This window comes from Amblyomma americanum, chromosome 4, assembly GCF_052857255.1.
Source record: "Amblyomma americanum isolate KBUSLIRL-KWMA chromosome 4, ASM5285725v1, whole genome shotgun sequence".
In the NCBI taxonomy this organism is placed as follows: domain Eukaryota; kingdom Metazoa; phylum Arthropoda; class Arachnida; order Ixodida; family Ixodidae; genus Amblyomma; species Amblyomma americanum.
In genome coordinates, this window is record NC_135500.1 from 126,536,018 (window position 1) to 126,562,750 (window position 26,733).

Sequence of the window (26,733 nt, forward strand, 5' to 3'; positions counted from 1 at the left end):
TCTCTCTCAAAGCATACACAACTTCTACTCATGCGCTTTAGTAGCTTCACTCTCTAACCTAATGATATGGAACATCGGCATCGAGACTACAAAGATATGCGCAGCACACTTACAAACGACAGCTCTGTACTAAGCGCTACACGTACCGACCAGCATGTTTCTCGATCGCGATGTCTACGTAGAATATGTGGAAAAGTCTATGTATACAAGCTACACCCTGTGTTTAAGCTTTGTATGCAAACCGGCGTGGCCAGCGCTGTTTACAGACACTACGCGCTGATGTGAATACAAATGCAGCATAGCGATGGGGGGGGGGGGGGGGGTGTTACAAACACAAGCTAAAAAAAAAGGCCATGGGAACCATGGGGTGACATTTCATTATGGTTCGTGCGGGAAGATAAAAAAGGCCCATGCACAAGAGCAAAATCTAAAAGATCCTCTTAGAAGCTCCTCCAAACGCGGCTTCACTGGGCCCATTTTTAGTTGACTTTGGTGCGAAAATATATATCAAGCGAGACCTCTTGTTTTCTCCAGACTTTGAAAGATAAACACAGCTGCGGAGTGCCTTTGTCTATTACAAAATGTTATTATATGAGAGCACAGTGCATGCTAACGAGGCGGCCTTTGCCATTTAGCTTGCGCAAATAAGACGTGAGTATAGGCAATGCATCGCACTCTCTAGTTAAGATGGGTGTTTTTGATTTTTCACTTTGCTGTTTCGTTGACTCCGTGTTCCAGTCATATTAACTTCTCCAAGTGAATTAGTAGCTTAGATTACTAAACGGCCCGCACATGATATCCACAGAGGAGTGCAACTTTGTTTTCACCTATCCTTACTAAATATAAATGTTCAGATCGTTAATCATTCCATATAAAAGAAAGGTGCACTAACGAGGAATCGGGTCCCGATCTACACTCTACGAGCGTTCTTAGAAACTTCGAATTGCTGTTCTGTGCGGCCGATTTTCCTATTAAATCAAATTAAACGTCCCGGCTGCGGCCTTTTTTTTTTTCAGCTCACCTCCGAACAGGGCAGGAGTCAGCCAACGCGTGGAGTTTCTTTCAGCCAGTCGCGCGGCGTCTTCGCTGTCGTTTTGATTTTTTTTAGTTTTTGTGAATAACTAGTTCCAGTCGCAGAGAACATAGCCGCAAATTAGGCCCACGGAAATAAAAATACGCGTGGAATTTTTGCTTTCGCCGAACGCTACGTATCATTCCGCCGATGGCAGAGCGGCAAGCCACCACGCGGCTGGCTGAAAGGCACTCCACGCATTGGCTGACCCGTCCCCTGTTCAGAGGTGAGTTAAAAAAAAAAAGTGCGGGAGCCGGAACATTTTCTATTCGGTCTTACAGGGGAAATCGACCGCGCAGGACAATAATTCGAAGTTTCTAAGAATGCTCGGAGCGTGCAGATTGAGTTTCCACGGTAAAAAGACGAGCTCAGAACCCTCTTTAGTGCACCTTTAACGATAATGCACCGCTGATACTGCGTGCTTTTTCTTGGAAGTGATGGCGAATGCATAAGTCCATCTATTTCAAATTTCTGTCAATGACAATGAAATGAAGCAGATATTTCGACCAACGAGTGATAGAAATAATGGAAACATAGAAAAAAACGGCAGATTCGTGATGTCTGCCACCGCAAATTTCTGTCAGAGAACTCAGGAGGAGGAGGAGGAGGAGGAGGAGGAGGAGGAGGAGGAGGAGGAGGAAAGGCAGAGAGGTTAACCGGAAGAATAATCGGTTTGCCACCCTGCACGGGGGAAAGGGGTGAGGGTATAAAAAGATGAAGAAGAAAAGAGAGTAGCAGGAAATTGAAGTCACTATGCAAAATCGCAGCGTTCAGTAAAATCACAGCCTATCGTGCAGGTCAGCAGTTCTCAAGAAGCGGAGCAGTGCCTTGGAGGCCTTCACCGCCGACGATAACCGCGGCCAGTGGACGAGAATCTTCATTTCCGTCAGCGGGCGTGGATCTAGACGTTCCAGTGTACGGCAGAGAGACTGCCTTTCGGCGGTGTAGGCAGGGCATTCACAAAGAATGTGGGCTATAGTATAGTCACACCCGCAGATGGCACGTTCAGGGCTATCAGCCATGCCGATTAAGAAAGAGTAATGCTTGGTGAGAGCTACACCAAGCCACAGGTTATACAGCAAAGTTGCTTCACGTCGTGGTAGACCGGATGGAGGCCGGAGCTTCAGATCTGGGTCTAAGGTTTTTAAACACGAATGCAAGAATTGGCCTGAATTCCACGCGGCAAGAGTGATGTCCCGCGACAGTGGTCTAAGCCTATCCGCTGCGTCGGCTCTCGAGATGGGGATGTACACATAATCACCCTCATGGTGAACAGCTCGCGCGGCCTCGTCCGCGCGGTGGTTGCCTGCGATGCCGTTGTGTCCTCGCAGCCATTCGTAAACAATATCGTGCCCTTTGTTGATGGCTGTGTGGTGGAGCTCTCGGATTTCTGTGACCAGTTGTTCATGGGACCCATGACGAAGAGCAGATTGTAAGGCTTGGAGGGCTGACTGAATCAGTGAAAATAGACCATTGCTGGGGTGTTTCTTCACTGACATGATCAATGGCGACACGAATAGCAGTAAGTTCTGGACCAGTCGACAAAGCCCGGTGTGATGATTTAACTTTCTTAACTATGGTCCTTACGGGGATGACCCCACAGCCCGAGGAACAGGAAAGGGACACTGAACCTACGGAGTATACTGCAGTCAGTGTCCGTGCTTCTCATGCAAATAATCTAAAGCGGTCTGTTTTAATGCTGTCGACGATAAATGAGCCTTCTTTTTGATGCCCGGTATGGAAAGAAGCACACGAGGTTGGTTCAGGCTCCACAATAAAGAAGAAGGTCTAGAGGCTGGTGTAAATTGGGCTGATAGGAAGTCGCGATGAGCATCAATAATTTTCGCAAGCGATGTAATCAGCCGGTCAGCAGGAATACTGGAAAGATAGTGTGCGGGAATCCTAGAGAGGTGACGAATATGCGGTCTCAAGGCTTCCATTGTTACACAGGCAGTCACTGGATTCTCCTGAGCGATGAGTACTGTTGCGGCTGTAGACGCGCATTTTGGCAGTCCTAGGCACGTCCGGAGAGATTGAGCTGGAACACTGTGCAGACACCGTATGTTCGTTTTCCTCAAGTTTCCTAGTGCAGGGATACTGTACCGAAGGAATCCCGTGAATAATGCGGTGTACTGCTGGAGCATCGACTACACTGATGCTCCCCACGACTTCCCCCCGAGAAAGGAAAGAACGTGAACGATCGACGTCAGTCTCCTTTTCATGTACGAGACATGTGGGCTTCATGCCAGATTATGATCGATGATTACTCCAAGGAAGCGATGGTTTCTTTCATAGGGTATTGTTGAGCCATTTATGCATACGGGGTAATGGGACATGCTCTTGCGTGCAAAGGCAACAAGGGAGCATTTTTCAGTAGAAATATTCAGGCCTTGCAGGAGGAGGTAGGCCGCAAGAATGCTTGCTGCCTTTTGAAGCCTTGCTCGATCTTGTGGTCGCGTAACTCCGGATGCCCAGATACAAATATCGTCCGCATAGACTGAGGCTCGCACCGACTGTGGTACTACATCGACAAGGCAGACAAGCGCAAGATTGAAAAGCGTTGGGCTAAGTACTCCACCCTGTGGGACCCCACGGCAAGAGAAATGTGAAAATGTTGGTCCGTCCTCAGTCTGCGTAAATAGTGATCTGTTGGATAGATAACTGCGTATCCAGCAGTACATGCGACCACCAAGTTCTGCAGATTCCAGAGAGTCCAAAATAGCTTGATGATTGACATTATCATACGCCCCTTTGACATCCAGAAACAACGCCGCGGTCAAGCGCGCTCTCTCTCTCTCTCTTTGACAGACCGGAGTCAGAAGTAGAATAAATTCATCACTTGCATATCCGTTCCTGTATCGAGCACTGATCGTGGTCCAATACAGAAGTGTAGAGGTGCCACCAGTACCATCACGCAGAACTGCGTGGTTGGTAACGGATCAACCGCTCCGCTAACGCAACAGCTCTGTTGAGTAACAGCTCCACTCTTCAATTTATCACCTTTAAAAAGCTCCAAATAACGACAACTGAAAACGACTTTTGGAAGCTATAAGGCTCATGAGCATGCGGGTTTTCGCGAGCTTGAAAGAAACGATTTGTTGATGAGGCATTGCATAAGTACTAGAAACGTAATAGCGCATGGCTCAAAAACGCCTTAGAGTCAACGAGAGAAAGAAAGGACAAGGCAGTGGTATTTCGCCTGAGTGCAAGAGCCATCGATCCTTAAATTTCGGCGGAGACTTCACTGCACAAGCTGCGATGACAGGAAGTGCTCTTCCTGATTGCTACGCAGCATTTCACACTTAAGCTTTGCAACTCTGCAATCCTGTCTACCTTTCAGCGCGTGTCCGTAAGCCTAAAGGGCGTGAAATAAAAATCTGAAAAGAATTGGTGCTCCACATAGAGTTTTGTTACCAGTCTAAGTTTATTGGTGTAAACGTCCTCCGTAAGTGGGCATTACATAAACGGTGGGTTTAAATACAAACATCGAAAAATTTGTGATACGCACTCATTAAGTTCTGGGGCAAGTAGCTTCTTAGAAAAAAGGAAGAAATTAATTAGGGTCACAGAAGCTGGAAGGAAACTTCGGAGCCGCCGTCGATGCTCACCAGATGTGCAACAGTGGAATCAAGCAAGCACGCTGTACAGGCGTTACCTACAGGTTTTTAGTGCAGTAGCACTACTGGGTGCATTTTACAATTTCGGGGCCCAGTGTGCGTGGGAAGGCGCCCGTGTGCTGTGCGATGTCACTGCACGTTAAAGATCCCCAGGTGGTCGAAATTATTCCGGAGCCCTCCACTACGGCACCTATTCGTCCTTTCTTTCACTCCCTCCTTTATCCCTTCCCTTACGGCGCGGTTCAGGTGTCCAAAGATATATGAGACAGATACTGCGCCATTTCCTTTCCCCAAAAACCAATTATTATTATTATTATTAATTTCGGGGCATACGTACCATCAGGGTCAAAAGTCTGTGGACCACGTGCTCCTCAAACGAAGCCTATAGCTCTGCTATTAGGCGGCGGCTGGAGGCCACACTTGGAGAGGTGAAAATCAAAATTTTGTTCTTTCATCTTCACAAGTGTCGTTTCCAGCAGCAGGCTGGTAATACAGCTATTGGCTTCGTTTGAGAAACATGTAGTCCATAGACTTTTGTCCCCGACTGCACGTCTATGAAGCCTGCTTTGTGTGGGAGGCGGCTCGCCTGCCCACCGCGTTGTGGACAACCTGCCAGGTGTGTACATCTGGCAGGCATTCACAAGACCTAGTTGAAGGGCACGCCTAGGTGAAGGCCTTCAAGGTAAATGCCTTCAGGGTAAAGGCCTTTAGGCTAACCACCTTTGGAGGTAAAGGCCCTTCAGTCAAATGCCTATGTCAAAGATATTTAGAGTGAAGGTCTTATCATGGTAAAGACCTTTAGGGTGAAGGCCTTCCGGGTAAAGGCCTTTAGGTAGAAGGCCTTTATGGTAAAGACTTTTAGGTCAAATGCCTTTATGTCAAAGGCCCTTATTGTTAAGGCGTTATGCTTAAAGGCCTTCAGGTCAAAGAATGCTCGCGCATTCACAACAAGTAAGGAGTTTGCCCATCGTAACAAGTGCTACTGCATATTCCGTGCTTAGCCATGCCAAGCCGTCTGCTAATTTTTTTTCGTGTTGTCTCTTTCAAGCACGATCAATAATGCACTGGCAATAATGACGACAAAAAAGGAGAATGTATCCCAGATAGAAAAAAAAAGCAAAACGAAACAGGTATGACAATTGTGACACAACGATCCACGTCGGCAGCATATCTGGCTCCACAACACGAGTACAGGCAGAACAAGAGAAAATAAATAGGCTGAAAACTTCCATCACCAGAAGGACAACGCACGCCTACTCCAGAAGGCAAAGGAATGAGAAGTGATGTAGAAGCTGAAAACAAAATAATTGGTTTAATAATAACTGTTTTTTTCGGGGGGGGGGGGTGAAGGAAATGGCGCAGTATCTGTCTCATATATCGTTGACACCTGAACCGCGCCGTAAGGGAAGGGATAAAGGAGGGAGTGAAAGAAGAATGGAAGAAAGAGGTGCCGTAATGGAGGGCTCCGGAATAATTTCGGCCACCTGGGGATCTTTTACGTGCACTGACATCGCACAGCCCACGGGCGCCTTAGTGTTTTGCCTCCATAAAAACGCAGCCGCCGCGGTCGGGTTGAAAACAAAAGGAGAAATAAGAAGCCGTGCGACTGCACTCATAGGCACGCAAAAAAAAGAGAAAACAAGACGCAAAGAACAAAGTAAAAAGGCGAAATAATAGGGGAAGAAAAGCATGCAGTACACAAAGGGCACGCGGATCACACAAAGCAGACAAATCGCAGAATCCCACAAAGCACCAGAAGCCCAACAAGCACGAAACCGACACTGAGCATCAAAGCACGTTTAGCCCACAAATTGCACTTATGAAACAAATCACACAAAGCACTCAAACAAAATAAGCACGCAGGCCAAAGGAAAGCACACAAAGCACACAACCAAAACAAAGAAAACTGAACACAAAGCACACAAAATACAGAAATCAAACGAAGGTGCTGCGCTTGAGGATCGCGAGAACGGCAGCGGTAATGTCCTGCCCGGCACACAAAAGCGATCAACCTACGCGCTGCATGCAAACGACCCATGCCGAGCACGGATTGCAACAGGCAACGGAGAACAACAGACAGTGCGCTGCACTTCGCGGCTAGGCCTAGCGCACGCACTCACGATGGGGGTTTGCGGCAAGGGGGACAGAGTCCGTGGCGGCGATGCCGACGGGGCCCCTGGCTCGCTTCGGGCGGAGACTGACACGGCTCGCGGTTCTGCGACAAGCCGCCGCAATGGTGGTGGGCGCGGTCCGCAGCGCCGGGCCCGGGTGCGCGCCCTGGCCTTTCACGGCGAGGACCCCCCCTTCTCCACCCAGCTCGTCATCGCCGCCGCTCGTGGCGTGCCCCCCGGAGACGCGTTAGAACCGCGCGCGCAGCGAATCCCGGGCAACAGCTGCAGCCCGCTGCTGCAGACCCTGACCCAGACGCGTAAATGTCAGCTTACACATGCGGTCAGAGATGCGATTCTGCATTCACTGCATGCTCTGGTTTGCGCGTATATACCTCCCGGCCCCGTCAAACTTTTTTTATCAGCTTCTTTGCCAGAGAGACCAAGTTTTGTTTGATTTTACTTTGCGTTATTTTATTTCGTAATGTGGGGGAACTCGACAGCTGCTCAGAAACAACTGTCCACGTTTCTGCGTGTGGTCTACGCGCATGAAGTGAAAATAGGTGTATATTGCCGAAACCGCTGGAGGGGCGGTGGTGACCGAAGCCGACTTCTTTAAGTCTCGAAGCCTGCGCCTCGTGCTGCTCAGCCAAGTCTTATGCCATACCTTTGCATTACGTCTCTCAGCTAGAAACAAATGAATTAACCGCAACGGTTTTGGCTTCACAACGGACATATGATGCCTAAAATCTTTTTTTTTAATATATATAGTATACAAGGGTCTGCACTATGGCATTTGAAAAGGGAAAAGTTGAAAGTCGTGTACGAAAGCGTCACTTGTGCTTGACAACACCTTCCTCAGGTCTTCAGCAACGCTGAAAGCAGTGCTCGTGAGATTAAAGGGTGTGCAGCCCCACCCACCAGCGTAGCGTTTCTGGAAAGCGGCTTCTTCGTAAAGTCATTAAGAGAGCAGAATTCCTTGACTTTATTCAAGCAGCGAACGTGTACCCTTTCATTTAGTATCCTCCATTTCTGCCTTGAGGCAAAACATAATCCCCCCCCCCACCAAAAAAAAAACAAAAATACATAAAACTCCTTTCATGGCTTCCCTACAATTCCACTGGTACGTCATTGCAGAAGACGGCCCTGCGGCATTACGGTAATCAACAGCTGCGACAGATCATCCAAATCCCAGGAATGAAATACCGAAAACAGCGATCAGTACAAGTCTTTATGCCTCGGACACCTCTCGGGCTTCCATTGTTTTGTTTTAAATCCTTTTCGGGGCCACAGGACGACGGCAGTGCGGCTGTTGGGAAGAGGACTGACACGTTGCGTAAACGCCGCCTCGGATCTGTCCCCTACCATCAGTGTTCAACGTAACAATAAACCCACAAGCACTTCCTGTTTACGTTGCTTCTGTGAATCCTCCCTGTCATCATCTTTTCCTTTCTCCTTCTCTTTCCTCTCCTCTCTTTCTACCTTTCTCTTCCGTGAGCGCACACAGTGACGCAAGCGAATGATAACCCTCGACGTAAATTCTGCAGCGCATACGTCGTCTACCCCGCCATAGCGTCGGTGTGCATGCACGACGGGACAAACTCGCCCTTCCAACAACGAACTCGGCGTACTCCCCCCCTACATGCGTGCAAAATTAACGACCGACAGAGGTGTGTGCACTCAGATACCGAGCCGCTGGTGCTTCTATATAATTCGCGACCTGTGCGGCGTAGAGAGTGGACATGAGAGGAGTCCAGCCAGGAAAATGAGAAGGGGCGAAGGACCGCGAGGGGAAAGAATTCACGCGCGCACGCCGACTTGGCGCGAATCGCCGCTGATCACCTGCTCCCCTGGAGTGACGTCACGTGGCGCCCCCTTGACAATGACGTCACGCGCGACGGCACGCGACGCAAGAAGGGCAGCACGCGACGCAAGAAGGGCAGCGCGGCGACCCGGCGGTCCGGAAGGTGGTGGCCCCGTTGCCATTTATAGGCTCGGGCGACGGCCGACTTTCGCCGAATTCGGCACGCGCTGGGGCCACCGATACCCGGGGTGTATTTATACTTTGAATCGCTCGCGATTTCCGCGAACTATAGAAGTTTTTTTTTTTTTTTACGAACTACGTACGTGCACGGAGCACGATTAAAAATACGCGCACAAAAGTTTAATGGTTGTTATCTCCTTCATGCTTTCCTTGGTGTCATTGTTGCGAGATCAAAAGGAAGACGTATACGTGTTCACCTTGCATAAACTTCTGTCACCTTTTAGTCGAGCGCAAAGTAGGGTCTTATTGATGGATCATTGAACACTGGGAGAGTCGTTGTGAATGGGAGTTTTTGCAAAAAATGCTGTCGTCCGGTACCTTAAAGTCATCAGCGCCATGTCGTCGTCCTACTTTTCTCGAGCCTCCTTTACAGATCTCATGGCCGCATTCGTATCATGCTGTGTATATTGAACAACAAAAATACAACCAAATATACAACCGCAACGAAGGGCCACCGACGTTTTTATTATTGCATATATTATCGGCGCCGATCTCAGCGTAACTGCTAAAAAAAAAAACCAAAGGTAAACTGGGTATGGCGCTGTTACGGAACACCATCCATATGCCACGCTGTGAGAACCTCCAGCAGTCTGCTCACGCGCCGCTGTGTTCAGGACGGCTCTTAATAATCCGCAAGGTTGTGAGAAAATTAAATTTCAGTGCTCCACAGAGCACTGGGTTCGTTTCCTTCCCCTTTAACCTGTAGGGCAGCCAAGTGTGGCTTGCAGTTATTTTTGGAGTACGCCTTTTTCAGTGGCACGCGAATGACGGATGGTAAGCCCAAGCTGAAATCAGTCATGGTTGATACACTGGGTGTACGATGATAGTAAAAAAAAAAAAGATGAAATGAGATCGCTTCTAGTTGCCTAATAAGAACCAATTCCCGGATCCCGCATCAGTGATGCGCGCTCTAGTGTGAACAAAAACGGTTTTGTAAAATGTGAGGTTAACGTAACAAAAGCAGTGGAGGAATATTAACCCTCCAAACACGTCAGTAGACAGGTGGAGGTGTCTAGTCCAGAAATTTCTTTTTTCATAATGGATACCAGCGGCTTGAGCCAAAAGCACCGCAGAGGCAGTGGCGTTTAGGTCGTAGTACCCATAAGCTGCGACGAGGCATGTTTTTTTTTTTTTTTTTGGGGGGGGGGGGGGGGGGTTGTGGCGTACTTAGCCGCTGCAAGCGTAGAACGTGGAAACAAAAATCTAAGTGGCGTCACTGTGGACCAATAAAATGGATTTAGACACCGCTTTTTTATTTATTGTAATCATAGTTCATCACACCTTAGACCTTTTATTGTTAAAGAGTTGCAGCTAACATTCAGGTACTAGCGCTGACGTATACCAGTCTACCAGACTGCTGCTTCACCCACACAGTTGCAGATGCACGCCCCACCTAGCCACACACCTGCGACTCGACGTGCGCACAGGTATCCGCTGATGTGGCTTACACACGCGCTAGTACGTCTCTACTTTCCTGAAACTCTTTGTTGGTAACTATACCGCCTGCGCTAGTCTAACAGGATAGTCAGTGACGTCATTCCATCCTTGCTCATGCATTCATGGTCCGCAGCCAAGGAGCAGCCGGCAGATTTCTTGCTTACGCTTCATAAATTGGCCTTCATCTCGTCTTTGCTTGCAAATCGCGGGAGCAATTTCTTTTTCACTTCGTGCCCGTCTCGACTCGTCATCTTGCTCTGGCATAACCCATCGGGTTGCAGTTCGCATTTCGCGCCGCCAGACACGAGACGATGTGGCTGAAGTGCTAGCGGAATGAGAACCCACAATTATGTCGTACCCCAACCGAGATGAAGCGCAAACTAGACCGCTTAAACGCCGTCAATTTCTTGTCAACAGGCCCCATCACATCCACTTCCCGTGCAGCCTCGCCCAGTAGCTACGCCTCGCATTTAAAACAGGTACACGGTAATTGGAACTGGAAATAAGCGTCGACTGTGTTTAAACACGTTGTTTTCTTCACGCCCTTCTCAACTCCGATGAGTTCCCACAAACGAAGAGCGCAACCTCATTCCGGGCTCGTGCAAATCGTTCTTCATTCTGACCAGGCGACTGGTTCGCTAAGTGTTTTCCGCGTTCTTACCCTGTCGTTCGCGTTTACTTTGTCCGGGGGCACAGAACTGCGAACGTTTGGAGGCTGAGGAGTGGTGCGGGGGTAATCGGCAAAGGAGGCAAGGATGAGCATCTGAGATTTGTTGCTGGCAGCACGGTGGAGGCTACCAGCGAACGGCGACGGCTATCTGGAGTGTCTGCATGGCTCTCGATTGCGTGAGCACAGCACACCGCTTGTCGTAGCTGCCACTCCACTGCGAACAAGTTGTGAGGACCGAGGAGTACGAAAGCTTTCACTTCCGCTATTCGCAAACAGCTTTCTACGTGTCCTTTCTTTTTAATTCCTGGCCTCCGCTTTAAGAGCACAGGTAGCCGAGGGGGGCCGACATTGATGGACAGCTTTGACGTCTCGTACAAATGGATCCCGCCGGGAGGGGAGGTGTGTGCAGTGGGCGCTGAGGTTCTCCTACCGCTTCTTGCGCAGATCTCGGCCACCCCGCCGCGGGGCCAGACCACATCCTGCGTTAAATGATCACGCGAGCGGCGCCGTAATTGAAAGACCACTGGCGGCGCATCATCGCGGGTCAGCGTGCGGTCTCCTGATGCAGTCCGGCCGCTCCGCCACCTACCCTCGAGCACCCACGCATTGGAAATGTTCTGCTTCTACTATTTTCTTTTTTACAGCGTAAGCTGTTATAGCCAGACTCCCACGAAATCTCGTGGTCGTCGTTCGCACAACGTCATCAGTCAGCAAGGTCACATGACCTTTAACGGTGTGCGATCATTCCTGAAAAGGCTGGTCACTTTGTGGAAACGCGAGGAGCTCGGCCCGTGAAGCGGAGCGGAAAGCAATACGACCTTAATTGCACTTATTCGACAACGAGAAACGAGACGTTTAGGCAATATAACGCTAGAGCTCACGTACGCAGCTATTCTCAAACTCATCAAAGGCAGAAGACGCAAATATACCCAGCCACATCCTCTGCTAACACAATATGAAGCGACATGTTGGAGAAGACTCCAAACAGGAGCCTTCCACAACCTTCACATTCTGATCTACGCTCAGCCACCACGCTCACCACGCTCAGCCTGGAAGACATCGGCAATCTTCGGGAAAGCAGCAAGACTCTTTTATTAGAGCAATAAAGTTTATTCACTCACTCACTCAGGCAATATTATCAAAGAGCGTTTTGAACTTGACTGTAGCCGTCGAGGTGGCTGAGTGGTTATGGTGTTCGGCTGCTGACCCGAAAGAAGCGTGTTCGATCCCGGACGCGGTGGTCGCATTTCTATGGGTGCGAAATGGCAGAGGTTCGTGTAATAGGCGATGTCAGTTGCGTCGAACCCCAAGTAGTCGGAATTACCCGGAGCCCTCCACTACCGCGTCCCTCATATAGCCAGAGTCGCTTTGGGACGTTAACCCTATAAAAGTAATTAGATCTGAACTCTGCTGCATGGGACTGCTGGTACATCACACTGCACTGAGAGGACCTCACCGTGACCCTCGCATGCTTGTGCGAGAATTTAATCGTTTTCTGCTTATCTCGTTGGCAGCGTTGAACATGTAGAAAACCTAAGAAAGATCGGTGAATTTTTGAAGACTCTGATGGTCTGCCTCGATGCGCATGCTAGGAGTAGCCGTATGAAGTGCGGAGACCCACACCTGAAAAGTGCGAACTCCAGTGCCGGCACGACGACGCAGCTTCACAGTTAAGCATTCTTGATTCAGTGAAATTCAGTGCCGCTTCGTGAATCAACTCCTGGCGTCCCCCACTTCCCGCACCCACTTTATTCTCGGCGCACCGTTGGGTCAGCCATTCCAATGCAGTTTTCTCTCAGAATGAAGGCGGTGGTATTGTACATTTTCTCCCCGACTACCTCGATGTGATTTGCGCCAAGTCTAGGCCAGCATTTGTGAACGCATTCTTTGTTCTACATTTGGCTTTGGTTTCATTTCCTTTCTGGTCCGAGTTTCCATCGACGTGCAATATTTGCTTGCCATTCGTATTACTCCTTATTAAATACGTTTAATGATCAGCTATAAAATACCTGACCTATACTGCTGTGGTTGTGCAGGTATAGCTATACTGTAACTCCATAGCCAAAGCTATACTTCCACTATCGCAACACCACCGCAGAAAGTACGTCGGACGCATTAAGCGATCTGAGGGTGATGCTTTCAGGTTGAACCTGCGCAGAATAATGTGCTCTCGTGCAGTTTATTTTTGAAATACTGGTGAATGAAATGCATGCGCTTGAATAACGGCTTCATTCTTCTGTCCTGTATTGCTATATAACACGATAGCGTTAAAGGTTCAGTTCGGTGAGTAACCGGACGTCGTCGTGACTGGAACCACCTGACTGGTCGAGAAGGCAGTGACGTAGAAAAGCAGTTTCGCAAAAAAGAAAAAAAAAGGTGGGAATGCTGAATTTAACAGCTGACCTTTGGGTTGAAAGCCGCGCAGGATTCCTCTGCGCCAATCAGGAACGTTTGTTCAGTGGGATATATGGTGGATGCAGCAGCATCACAGGCGAGACAACAGGCGAATTATATTACAGAAACATTAAGTTCATTACGGTCGTCAATTAACGTCACCAATTAATCTGGACGATGATATGTAATGGAGCATTATGCGATGGCGACAAGTATGTGATGTCCGCGAAAGGGTGCTCCAGGGAACCCACAAGCGACCGTAGGGATGCCTTAACGCTGTCGCGTCATACTGTTAATGTGAACTTAAGTGTCCCCCGAGTTATACAGCGATAGCTGTTATGCGCCCGTCACTGGCTTGCGCGTCGACGTCGCCGTCGGTGTAACCGGTGGGTGCATTACCATGGCAACCCGGGTGTGGTTATCATCCTGCATGCATGATACCACGCAGGACGTGTTAAATACTTTATTAATGCTGTGCGTCTGTTTGTGTCTCTCCGTCTGATGTCACCTGATGTCACGGTCAACCTGGATCGCATAACCCTACGGGTGGCTCTGTTTGGAACACCCGCCGGGCAAAACTAAATGCCGACATAGCTTTTGCTGAATCTCGCGTTACATAGTCGTAACCGTCCTGGGGTCATTTTTTATTGAAGAGCAAGTGACCGTCACGCCAGCAAAAGTTTATTTGTCGTCTTTTGCCGAAACGAAAAATGCAACTTTCCAGTGTCGCTAGACTCCACAATAATCGCTGTGCAATGCTGCGAGCTTTCACTCCTTTTTTAACCTTGTTCTCCACGACGTGTGAGCAACGCTTTACTCTGCAAAAGCTTCCAGTCCAGGGTCGGACTCAGACGCTGGAAAGACCACCGACCGCGGCGCTTCGATGAGGACGTCGATCACCGCGCCCTCTAGCAACGCATTCCTGCAGCTTTAGAGAAGACACGGCCGAAAACAAAAGCTCCAACGGCGCTTCCCTTTTTCACTGTGCCACATCGGGTGCAACGTCTGAGATCATCGCTACCCACCATACTCGTTGCGTGCGGGTGGGGGGCAAGGGCGCGAGCTGCTCAATTATTCAGGACGCGCAGTTTACAGAAGGGGGAAACACAAAGGCTCTTAGAACGATGACGTCACTCGCTTCGGAGACGAAAAAAAATGTAAGCGATGGGCGCCTCGCCTCGGCTCTACACCGACGCCCCAGGGAGAACATTTGCGGGGCGGACAATAGGAATTGCAGATTGTGCGCGAATTGCTTACTTCCACATATCGCCTTCGCGTGCGGATAGGTTGCTCATGTATGCATCGCGTGAGCGAGCCGAAATAGCAGAAAGAAGAGAGAATAATCTGCGGTTAAGCAGGGAAGAAGCGCTGGCGCATAACCGTTTTCTCAGAATCGAAGTCTTACCATCATCCGTCATTTCCGAAGGTATATAGGCTTAACAGTGTCGCGTTCAGGTTCTGGTAGGACCTATTACGTATGAAGAATCCACGCTGTGGGATACAACTTTTTTAGCCTTTTATTCCAGTCGTTGCCTAGGCTTCGGACTGAAGCACCTGGCATTTGAGATGCGGACGTGACTTTAAAGGGCACAACGAGATTCAAATGCCATGCGATGGAGCGAGCGCTGACAAGATTGAGAAGACGCTTCTGCCGAGCCGTGCCCTGCGCGCTGGCTTCTTTGGCGAGATATACTTGGTATGCGCTTAATGCTCGCGGTCACTGTCTATATATCCGCTATAGGGTATAGCTATACGAGCACGCATGTCGATTTGCAACAAGCAGCACACAAAGTAAACGTTGTGTCAGGAGGCTCCTTGCGTAAAGGTTTCCCGTCTTTCTCGTTTCAGAATATGCCTCAGAGGTGCGGGCGGACATTCGTGACTCAGACCATCACGATCTCATTTTTTTTTTACCTCCACGCCGCGGATTTCACTTAAGCAGCATGGCGAAAGCGACATACGCGTGCGCATATTTTACAGGTGTATAAGCGTGTATCATAGAATGAGCACTATAAGTTTCTGTGTTTCTCTCCATTTCTGGGCGCCAAAAGGCGCACCCAGGACATCACGTTTGGGCGCGCTATCGGAAGTGCTGAATTCGACTTGCATCCTTCACGCCAAAACGGCCGCGCAAAGGTATGCAACAAAATAATTATCTAAAAAAAGTGAACATGCGAAGTAGCATAATAACAAGGCTTGTGGTGCTCTTCAAAGTGGTGTACGTATAGTTTAATATTGTTTAAAACGTGCATGTATGTTATACTTGACCCCACTGTACACATTGTTGAAGAGCAGATAGTCAGTAGATCGATGCATCTCTATAAAACAAGGAGAAAAATTCAGAAAAATCCAACGTCAGAGCCTTCCGAGGCTGGTGATCGCCTTTCTCTTTGGCTGTTGCCGCCTACAAGGTTGTGATTAAACAGTTGTCTAGTATTCTTCGGCAATATAAACAATGTATAAAAGAACTATAGACAAGCTTTGCAAAAGCGCACCTTTCCTCAATTTGCATACATCAGCTTCAGTATATACTGCTTACGGTGTATGGGCGTTTAAGGGACGCCGTAGTGGAGGGATCCAAAATAATTTGGACACTCTGGGGTTCTTTAACGTGCACTTCTAACGCACAGTACACGAGCCTCTAGTATTTCGCCTCCATCAAAATTCGACCGCCGCAGCCGGGATCGACCCCGCGTCTTTTCGGTCCAGCAGCCGAGTGTCATAGCCACTGAGCCTCCGCGGCCCAAACGATCAGGATCCTGGGTATGTATCTGCAGACTAACAGGAAGAATAGCGAGTCCTTGCAAAGGCTTAAAAATACGGTCAATGCTACCGTGCGGCTAATCAGGAGAATCGCCAATCGTAAGAGAGGTGTTAAGGAAAAAGACTTGTGTAAGCTAGTGCAGGCATTTGTGCTCAGTAGAATAGTGTATGCGACGCCTTATTTGAAGTTGGACGCGGCGGAAAAAGGAAAGGTGGAGGCTATGATTAGGCAGGCGTATAAAGCGGCCCTTGGGTTGCCTCAAAATGCGTCTACCGAAAGGCTGCTGGGATTAGGGGTGCACAACACCCTAGAAGAACTACGGGAGGCGCACTTGGTGATGCAGCTCGGTAGGCTTTCAAAAACAAAAGCAGGAAGGGACATATTGGAAAGGATCGGCATTGGAGTTGACGTTCCAGCCGGTGACACGAAAATTCAGATGAGGCGGGAAATGCACAAGGGCTTGTACATAAAACCTTTGCCCAAGAACATGCATCCAATACATCATGAGGACCGCAGGAAGGCAAGAGCCAAAGCTTTACATGCTAAGTACGGGAAGTACAACGGGGCAGTCTATGTAGATGTCGCCGAGTATAAGGACAAGGATGCATTTGCAATTGCGGTGGTGGACGGGCGAGGACGCTTGATCGCCTCTGGATCAGTCAAAACCCGCTCCCCAGAAACTGCTGAGGAAGCGGCGATAGCACTAGCTATGACTAGTAGTAATGCTGACCTGATCTTCAGCGATTCAAAAACAGCCATCCAAAATTTGGCGCGGGGCAGAATATCTGTCACAGCGGCGCGGTTGCTGAATCGGGCCACGGAGCGAGGGATTACGGAGACGGAAATTGTCTGGGTACCTGCACACTCTGGGAACCCTGGGAACGAGACGGCTCACATGAATGCTCGAGGTTTCGTCAGCCGAGTAGGTGAGCTGGACGTCCCGGGAAGGTCCACGAGAGATGGGCTGGTATCCTTTCATGACATTACTAATCATTTCAGACTGGAGCGGAGGATTTACCCACCCCCGGACAAGCAATTGGTGAAGGCGCAGGAATGCGTCTGGCGACGATTGCAGACTGGATGTTTCTTCAACCCATACGTATTGAGCAAAATCTACCCGGACATTCAGCCGGAGTGCAAATGGTGTCACGAATTGGCAACCTATGACCACATATTATGGAGCTGTAGCATAGCACCGCCACCGGCGGACATTATGCGTGATCCTTCCCTCGAGCAGTGGGAGGCCGTGTTGGCCAGCTCAGACCCGGTCGTCCAGACCAGGGCCGTGGAGTGGGCCACCCAGGTCGCCGTCAGCCATGGGTTGATGGCCATCTGACACGGAATCGTCCACACATGCTCTCTGACGAAAATAAAGTTTTTCCATCCACCATCCGCGGCGGCCTTGAGTCTGTACGAAGTGCGGTAAAAGCAGGCGCCAAATTCGTGGTCCACAGAACGAACTCGAAAAAATTTAAATCTCACACAAGCCAAACGCGCCACACTGGGTACACTTCTCCGACCAGCGCTCTAAAAAGGGCTTTCTTCCTCCGCCTTCATGCATCTTCTTCTCTAACTCGGCATACATAACACCATCGTTTAACTCCGAGAAGAACATCGCAACAACGCGATCCTCCGCATACTCCAAACTAGACAGGATCAGAACGTCCGGGCGCGCCTAGATACCCAGCCACTGAAGCCCCTGCAAACAGCTCTTCTGTACAACCGAGAGACCTTCGTGACAAGATCCAAGTCACGCCTATCATCCGCAATATGCACCCTTGAACTTCATCAGAAACGCAGACAGGCCAGCGGACAGGCACTAGCCAACGGCGTTGGGTACCTTGCACAAGAGCGTCACATCCTGTATACGGACTCAGCTGCTTAAATCCAGAACCCGGCCGTGGCCATCGCAGTCCACGACCACATAGTTAATCTGTACGCAACGTCCACACCACCGACAGTAAGATGGTGCAACGGCCATAGCACTAGCCATCCTACACACCACCCCGATCCCAAAGTACACCACACCCACTACCGCTGTCACTGACTAAACTGACTCACCGGGAATATTACAGAGTGTTCGCAATTCGCATAGTGAGACCTCCCCTCATAAAATCTCCACTCGGCACTTCAGTCAACCGCACTACACAAGGTGCGCAACGTCATGGCCCCAGGACACGCCTCTACCGATGGCAATGAACGCACTCATGCAACAACAGCCCAAGAACTCTCACGCCGGGTGCCATCGGAACACTGGTCCAACCCCCAAGACGCGCCCACGTGGTCAGTAAACAACACCGAAACTCTAGCCAAATATTGTTAGAGCAGAAGTGACCTGTCCTGACCTCACACCTCTCTTAACCGAGCAGAGGCCGCATCCTACCGGCAACTGCAAACCCCAACTGCTTCTCGATCCTGGCTCTTCATCAAGCGTCTTTTCCACCTCACACACTAGACTCCCCTGTGCGTTCGTGCAGTGCTAAGCCCACCATGAATCACTCAACGTAAGGGCCCCTACACCCCCCTACACACCCGGCTACCCCCCTATCCCAAAGTACACTCTTCCTTCCTGGGAGGCTGCGCTCTCCACCTCCCACTTGTGGGACCGGCGACGGTAGGTTCAACCGGCCAGTGGGATCGCAAAAGCCTATGAAGCCCTGGACGAAGTGCCTCAACCAAGATGACAGGAAGACAACTCGAGCTCGTTCTCAATAAACTTTGTTCTTTCTCTCTCCCCACGCGGTTTCAGAGCTCCAAAGTTTGCTTCACGGTCTGTCAGAAAAAAAACAAGCAGGAATAAAGGTTTGATTTTGGTTCTGCGGGGTTTAACGTCCCAATGACGGCTCAGGATATGAGGGATTCTGTAGTGGAGAACTCCCGATAATTTCAACCACATGGGGTTCTTCCACATGCACTGACAATCGCACATTCTAGCATTTAGACTCCTAGAGGTGTCTTTTGGGGCCGTAGCGGCAGTTTCGGCCATCACGGTGTCTTTCGGGATATCAGATGAGCACGATAACCACTGAGCCAGCACCGCTGCAGCTAGCAAGGATAAAGAAAATTGTGGGCACCAGTAGGGGGAGGAATGGGCACCGTTATGGGCACCGTCTGAAGAAAAGTTTTCTGCCGATTAGGGTATACATGAGACGGAGCCTCACAGAAGAAAGTAGAACGTTGCCAGTACCAATAAATACCACCTTAATTAGGCACAAAGAATAACGCAGTTTAAGCCATAAACTAAGTCTCATAAACTAAGCGAGCTTCTAATTACACATGCGCTAATAAGCGTTTTTCCTAGCGTTTATCCGTAAACAGCGCGTACTGAGCGCGGTAAACTCATCTCGGATGTCAAGGCTGCTTGATAACACGCGTTCATGGATCTCAGTCGCAAGTGAACGCTACGGCTGTAATGAAACAAGTCAAGTCTGTATATACCACCAAAAAAAAAAACGAATAAGATGTCCTTCCACAAGTTTCATCACCCATTCTCTTTCCCTTTTAACACGAAAGCACCAACGCTCCAGTTCTACAGAAAATGCGGCTTCGTCATCGGCGTTATGAGGGAAAAATCCTGATGGATGCAACCAAGGCGGGCCACCTAGATCACGTGACGTTGTGGCGTCATCGAAACCTGCCCTTCGGATTGTAAGCAATCCGGGCGCCGTGGCAGGTGCCAGTTAAATTAATGATTAGTCGCGAGATGTTCCTCGGGAAAAGCCAACAGGGTCGCACAAGCCCCACCGGCGGCAGCACCTGCCAACGCAGGCCGGTGATGCATCGCTTAATTCTTGCATCAGTGCACCAGGAGTGGTATGAGGACTTCCAAAAATCTATGCGTGTAAAGTAGGGAATGACCTATTCCGCAAATATGGGCATTAACCCATTCCCCTTGTGCTGCTCAGCACCTTACCAAGATTTGAGTGTGCTGGCACGCCACTGCAAGGCCAGAGGGTACAGAAAACCCAGTATCTCAAACCTAACCTAACCTAACCTCTACCTCTACCTCTACCTCTAACCTCTAAAACTCTAACCTAACCTTGCGCCATTGTGCCCTTTCCCACGTTCCTGTTTTAACGCTATCGCGTCATAACCTAAAGGCAGAGCCTAGGTTTCCTCTTCAGTTTCTTTTCTTAATTTTTTTTTAGTCGGGACAGCACAGAAAACCATCGGCAAAGGCATTTCGGCCGCTTTACATTTTATCGAGAGGAAGAGCCGAAAAAAAAGCATCTATGCCTAGATGGATTGCATCCATGGTAGTTAAGGCCAGACATAAAACATGCTAGCCAGGCCCTAATACATCGTTGATGCCACCTATTTGAATAAAGAATGACAAAAACCCGTTGCAATCTTTAGCATTTCTGTAGCCTCCCCGTTCATCGTTTTCGTGGAGTCTTGACCCTGTTTCGCGTTGAACATATGGCCGCCATAATTTTACCTGCACGCTTCGGTACCTGGCGCATTCATCAGAGGGGCGTTGCAAGCACGTTCCGCCGGCTCCAATAAATCGACTCGAGCACCGCACGGCGCCTTGAAACCGACATGCCACATTTGTTTTCCGCTGTTCTAACTCACCCGTGCGTGTCGCGGAGAGCGCGCTAGCTCGAGCGAGCGCTATATGGTAGCTTTTTCTCACGGTGCGCGCATTCCGTATTATACATGTGAAGGCGTAATATGTGGTACACGTGGAGACCGTGTACAATATATCAGTTTTGAGGGCGGCCTTGAAGATTGCTGCTGTCAAAACGGCAATAAATTCTGCCTCAGCCCAGCGCATAACTGACATATTGGGGTCTAGACGCAGACGTTGTTGTCGAGTAAACAGCATTGCGGAAAAATTCTTAAGCCAACAGCTTTAGGTCTGTGGAATTTACAGAAAAGTTAGTAAAGAGAAACAGCGAGACTTACAGGGGAGATATATGAAAAAAAAACGAAGTGAAACGGCAATTTTAAAGCAGCCATGCGAATGTATCAGATGTAGAAATAAAATAAGAGAGCCTGAAAAGGAAACGAAACCCGCCGCGGTGGCTCAATGGTTAGGGCGCTCGGCTACTGATCCGGAGTTCCCGGGTTCGAACCCGACCGCGGCGGCTGCGTTTTTATGGAGGAAAAACGCTAAGGCGCTCGTGTGCTGTGCGATGTCAGTGCACGTTAAAGATCCCCAGGTGGTCGAAATTACTCCGGAGCCCTCCACTACGGCACCTCTCTCTTCCTTGCTTCTTTCACTCCCTCCTTTAGCCCTTCCCTTACGGCGCGGTTCAGGTGTCCAACGATATATGAGGCAGATACTGCGCCTTTCCTTTCCCCCCAAAACCAATTAAAAAAAAGCAAACGAAATAAGAATAATTTATTGTGAATCTAGGGAATTTCCACACGAGCAGTGCAACACGTGCCTCTAACACAGCGGCCAATTCTTCTAGACGTTGAATACAAGGCGCCCGTCAAATGTGACAATTTGCTTATTTTATTTGTTTATTTTGCTCTCAGGGAACATGGTATACTATAGAGGGAATGGCGAAAACCGAAACAATACTGAAAAAAAGGCATATCTTACACAAATAATTGAAGTAATAATACACAATACACAACGCAAATAACAAACACATTTGAAGCAAAGATGAAGGGCAAGCGTGAAAATTAATGCGTACAAATAATAAATAATGGTCACGGATGTGTTAGGTGGTAGCGGAAGTAGAAACAAAAATACGAAAGTAGAAATATAAATACAAAGCGCTTGTATACATAAAAATACATTTAAGCGCTTATATTGCTTGATGGTGACCTACAAAAATGGATATGTTGGCTGATATTCCTGGATGTTGGCGCTTTTAGAGCGCATGCAGATCCCCTTTAAGGGGGTCGTTAACGGACAAGCCTGTTTGCCCGTGCAGTATTAGCGTTTACAAGTTATACCCTGCCACACGACATTCCTCGCAGGCCTTTCCAGCAAAAGCACCATTTTTCACGAAAGAAGTGAAAGCTTAAAGGAGAAGCGACGCAGCTACACGGTGCAGCCCAAAGGTGAAACAGTCGTTGATGCTTAGCACCCGCTGCTGTGCTCGAGGCGGCTTAAGTGAGTGTTTTAAAATTAAAGTGGGGTATTCTGTTCATTCGTTGGGCTCAGACAATTTTTTTTATTCTAATTGCTTCCTTAAAACTACTGCAACAGCTACACTCATCAGCAGCAGCAGGATTTGTGTATTGCCTTGGCCACCAGGGGCGCTCGGTGTCGCTGCAACACTTTCACTGTCTTGAAATCTGCTCATCAAATATAAACACCCGCACAAAAAGCAAAGCCAAAGCCAAACACACCTTTCGTATTAAAAAAAAATCGTTTTCAAACATTGTTGGCTGTATGTTTTTTATTGTTTTTACTTTTTGACGTTGTATGGCACTGCGATCGCAGGCTCTCTAAGGCCGCGCCTTTGGACGCCAAAAGTCTCTGACGAGCGCCTTCGCCTCCAAGGCCCTTAACGGCAAAGGCGCAATATTTGTGCCATGTGGCTGCACTCCTTACGTCTTTGGATATAAGGACCTGATTCTCAAATGGCTTTAGCGGTGCCCGTGTGACAGGGGTATTAGAGAAATCTGGTGAACAGCGCCGACTTCAAAGTATCTGGAGCGCTCCGCATGCTTTTCGTCGCAATTTCCTTCTTCGGAGCGCCACTGTAATGACCTCTCTGCGTGCATTACTTGACTAAATATGCTGGAAACATCACGAACAGTTTTATACTTCCCCTAGCCTTTTTGAAGAAGTGGAAGGTGTTGACAAAAGGAGTTATGACGTAAAGTCCAACCCTTTAATATTGATCCCCTTAATAGAGGATCAGCCTGTCCGTGGAGAGTGCTAATTCCTGTGAGTAGGTTTTTCCAACTTGCTCGCGCAACACGATGATCCCTGAGGTAGACGACCCTAAACCTGGCGGTTCTGTTGTCATTCATTTCGCCCCTTGTTATCTCGAATATCATTCTTTTCCTGCATCTAGACTCTGAAATTTCATCTACCGAAAAAGTAATGAACTACCTGAGGAAGCAATGAAGAGACGAGGAACAAAGTAACAAATTGTCACACTAGAAACACGAATACGCCTATACGGGAGTAAAAAGAGAGTACGCTGTCCTCTAGTGCAAGCTCTTACATCAGAGGGGGTGCACTAGAGGAGAGATTAGTCTCTTTAAAAAAAAAAAAGCAATGAAGGAACTAACAAATTGCCACTCTCTATACACACTCCCTTTCTACTCCTTTCTGTTTAGAGTGCAGGGCTACAGGTTTGAATGTCGCGCTCAAAAAGCAAAAAGCCGAACCTGCCACATACAAAGCAGCAAGAGCAGCCGCAAGGCAAGCTTCTCGTTCGATTCTGTTACACAGAAGGCGCGATCGGCTCGCAGAGTGCCGACGCGGGACAGCGGCGCCCGCCTCTATTTTCGCGCCTGACTGCTCGACGAGGCCGAGGCGACGAACGCGTCAGAAAAAGAGACACGCCGCCGCTCTCAGCACCGCGCCTGTCTGAGATAGGGGCGGCGACAGACACAATGTGTCCGCCCGCATGATCACAGAACGGCGACTACTTACGCCGGGCGAAAAAAGAAGCAAAACAACAACAACAAAAAAAAACATACTCTTACGCCACACCATATATGTGCTATGCGTATACCTGAGTTACGAGCCGACTCACGCAGCTCGACAAAAAAAGCTAATGTGGCGACGGTGATTAACAGCGAGCCTCGGCAGAGACGGCGGCTGTTCTCACGGAACGCCCCCCCCCCCCCCCCTTCCCCCCAAACGAATGGTCCTAATAACGCTATCCGATGGCTAGACGCCAAGAAACAAACCAACGCGCAGCCCCGGTGGTGAAGAATCGTCGTGTCAAGCACGCGCATATGAGTGCCCGACACATGGGCGCGCTTGCACGTATATAGCGAGCAGCCCGAGTTACGGCCGACCAACCGAGACTAGGCGCGGTGAATCGATATGCACACATTGAGCGCAGCGGTGGTGGTGGTGGGGGGGGTTGTTGTGCCACCAAGCAGCAACAGCAACAGCGGGCAACTTCGTGCTGTGTATTGAAAAGCTGCAGCGCTTAGCGCGGGCCAAGCGTTTTGATACATGGCGCCAGCTGAATGCGAAGGCCGCTTGCTTGTCGACTAATGCGATTTTCACGCGTCATACATCCGTGGCGCGGCCCGTTGGTGCGTGTGTTTGTGTGTGTGTATTTATGGTGTGCGTTTGGTGTCCAAGGTATGCTCGCATTTTAGTTTTGGTGTGGTTGCGTTGCGGCCGCAACCGAAATTACCTCGTTGCGGTTTTCGACTTGATACTGAGCTGTGCTTCTTACATGCTCCGACCTCTAATAAGTTAACCTCTGCTTTAGTGATGATACAACTTTATCCCCTTGTTCTTTTCTATTACGCAGCAGCTTCTCTCCCTCCAGGCGGAGCTGTAATGCTAGCGGGTATGCGTTTTAGTTGACGACGACAACTGCCGGGTTGTGATGTTTCTAACTTAGCTTCAAACTTCAATGTTTGTGCAGCTGTAATGCTGAAACTGTAAAGTTTCAATCAGCCATGTTTTACACTTTTCAAACTTGGCTCCTCTTGGCGCGCGCCCTTATCCAATCAAGAATAAATAACACAGGTTCGGGACGCAGCCTATATCACTGCTGATTAGGGGAATGTGGGAAGAATTAAACATGAAAAACAGCGTAATGATCTTGCGCTTACAAACGCCGATATTGCGAACATTGTGCCAAATTAATGCGAAATGTCAGCCGTACTATTCTTCTATTTGTCCGCTTGATGTGAACCGAAACAGTTCTTGACTCCCCCCCCCCCCCCCAAAAAAAAAGTAAAGAAAAAATGTAGACGCATTTGACAAGAGTGGCAAAAAAATTCAAATTAAACGCTTATTTTTTCTAGAGGCTTGCGCGTAATCTAGAAAGCCTGGTAAATCAGTATGGACGTTATATAAAAATCATCGATAACTGGCGCGAGTTTTCGAAGGTTTTGCGAGCTTTTCTTCTTTTTTTCTTCCATGTTTAAACATAGACTACACCTAACGAAGAACACGCAGGGTAAGAAGTTTTGCGAATTCGAAAGCAGTAACTGCAGTCATTGTACCCGCTCCAAAGCTATAAATTCGCGCCCCTGTGTATAGGAAGGTTCAAAATTGAAAAGAAAAGAACGCATGCCGTCAGTTCACGCAAAAAAAGGCATCAATAAGAGCTCCGGGAAATTTAGGAAGTTCTCACTCAACTGGCGTTGCAGTTCAAATTTTCGATGCACCAAAGGTTGCGCGTCCTTTTTTTTTTTTAAACAATAACCATGAAACTCCAGACATGCTGCGCCGTGCTGCGGCACTCCTTAACGTACCTTTTACCCCTGCTTCATCTTGATGACGATGTTTTACTTTTATGGCGCAAGCGTAGCTTTGGCCATGGCGCATATATTTCGTCTGCACAATAAAGGGTCAAAGGCCTATTCCCCAAGCATTTCGCCCCAGATATGCCGAGCACCAGGCCAGAGGCATCTTGTGATTTTTTTCTCTGCCTAACGTATTCTGAGGACAAGGCCATGGTGCTTTGAGACCAGCCACGTGCCATTGTGGTGAAGCTGGCACTGCATCGTTCTTACAGATGGAACCAATCGCTGCTGAAGGGGCTCTGAAAGGGGCTCTAATTAAGTTGAGGTATGCCTGGGATGTGAAAGCACGCCGCTTCACGAATATTGTCCAGGAAGAATTTTTTTTTAATGCGCTTTGTAGAAACAGGGTTATCTGTGGACAAAATTTGAATTTCAGCGCCTTCGTCCCTTTCCCTCTCCTCTCATCACATTTTGCACGCTGGAAGGTCGGTGCTCCTCCGCCCGGCCCCACCTCCGGCGGAGAGATTCCTCACCCGCCGGAGCTACTCGGCTTATTGGCCGCGGCCATGGTAGCTGCCTGACGTCTGAAAGAATCTAACCAATAGCCATCTTTCAACATGTATACGTAAATGCGAGCGACGGAGGAGGGTGCGAGCATGAAAAAGTCGCCGGGAAGGGCTCGCCAACTTTGACGCGTGGTTGTGCGTCCTCTGCTGCTTGTACAAGTGTATTATTTGGCTCAGGTGTTCATGACAACACAATGCAGTGAATGAGCGAGTTGATGTGCTCTCCTGGGAATGTGTTTCAGAGCCACTTTTAATGGCTGCGAAGCGGGAACAACAAATACAAGAAGGCTAAAAAAGAAATATTGACGGGCCATCATGCAATGCGATGCGACAGATTTGCGTTAGCGATATTCATTTCGCAATTCGCTTTTACGTTGATCGGCTTCCTGTTGTTTCTTTCAATTTGATTTCGCCGTCAGTATTTTGTTCCACTGTTGGGAGAGCTTCTGACTGCCGTTGTGCCAAGCAGTGCTGCTCTTGATGCCTTTTCCGCACCGCTTCAAGACTAGCCTCACGGTATCGCTATGACACCTATGCTGCTGTCATAGCGATAAATTAACCCCCGTTACTTCGTTACAATAAATTCGACGTGGGTGCGCTGGCGCAATATGTATGGAGCCTTTGCATAGGTTACTTGTGAAGGTTTTACAAACAATGTAAGCGGCAATGTAAGCTATCACTTGGCTGCAGCTGCCGCGAAA

General features: G+C 48.9%; 1 protein-coding gene across 5 annotated transcripts in view; it reads right to left on the reverse strand.

The window, feature by feature from the left end:
* Positions 1-26,733, reverse strand: part of Tsp74F (Tetraspanin 74F) — a 345,404-nt gene that overhangs the window by 140,560 nt on the left and 178,111 nt on the right. Inside the window, exon 1 of one of the 5 annotated variants that reach the window (XM_077661658.1) lies at positions 6,810-7,049. The exons of 3 other annotated variants lie outside the window; for them this stretch is intronic. The gene's annotated coding sequence lies outside the window, so the exon portion shown is untranslated. Of the gene's footprint in view, positions 1-6,809; positions 7,050-26,733 lie in introns of those variants that run through there. One more of the 5 variants, XM_077661655.1, reaches the window with a different exon arrangement.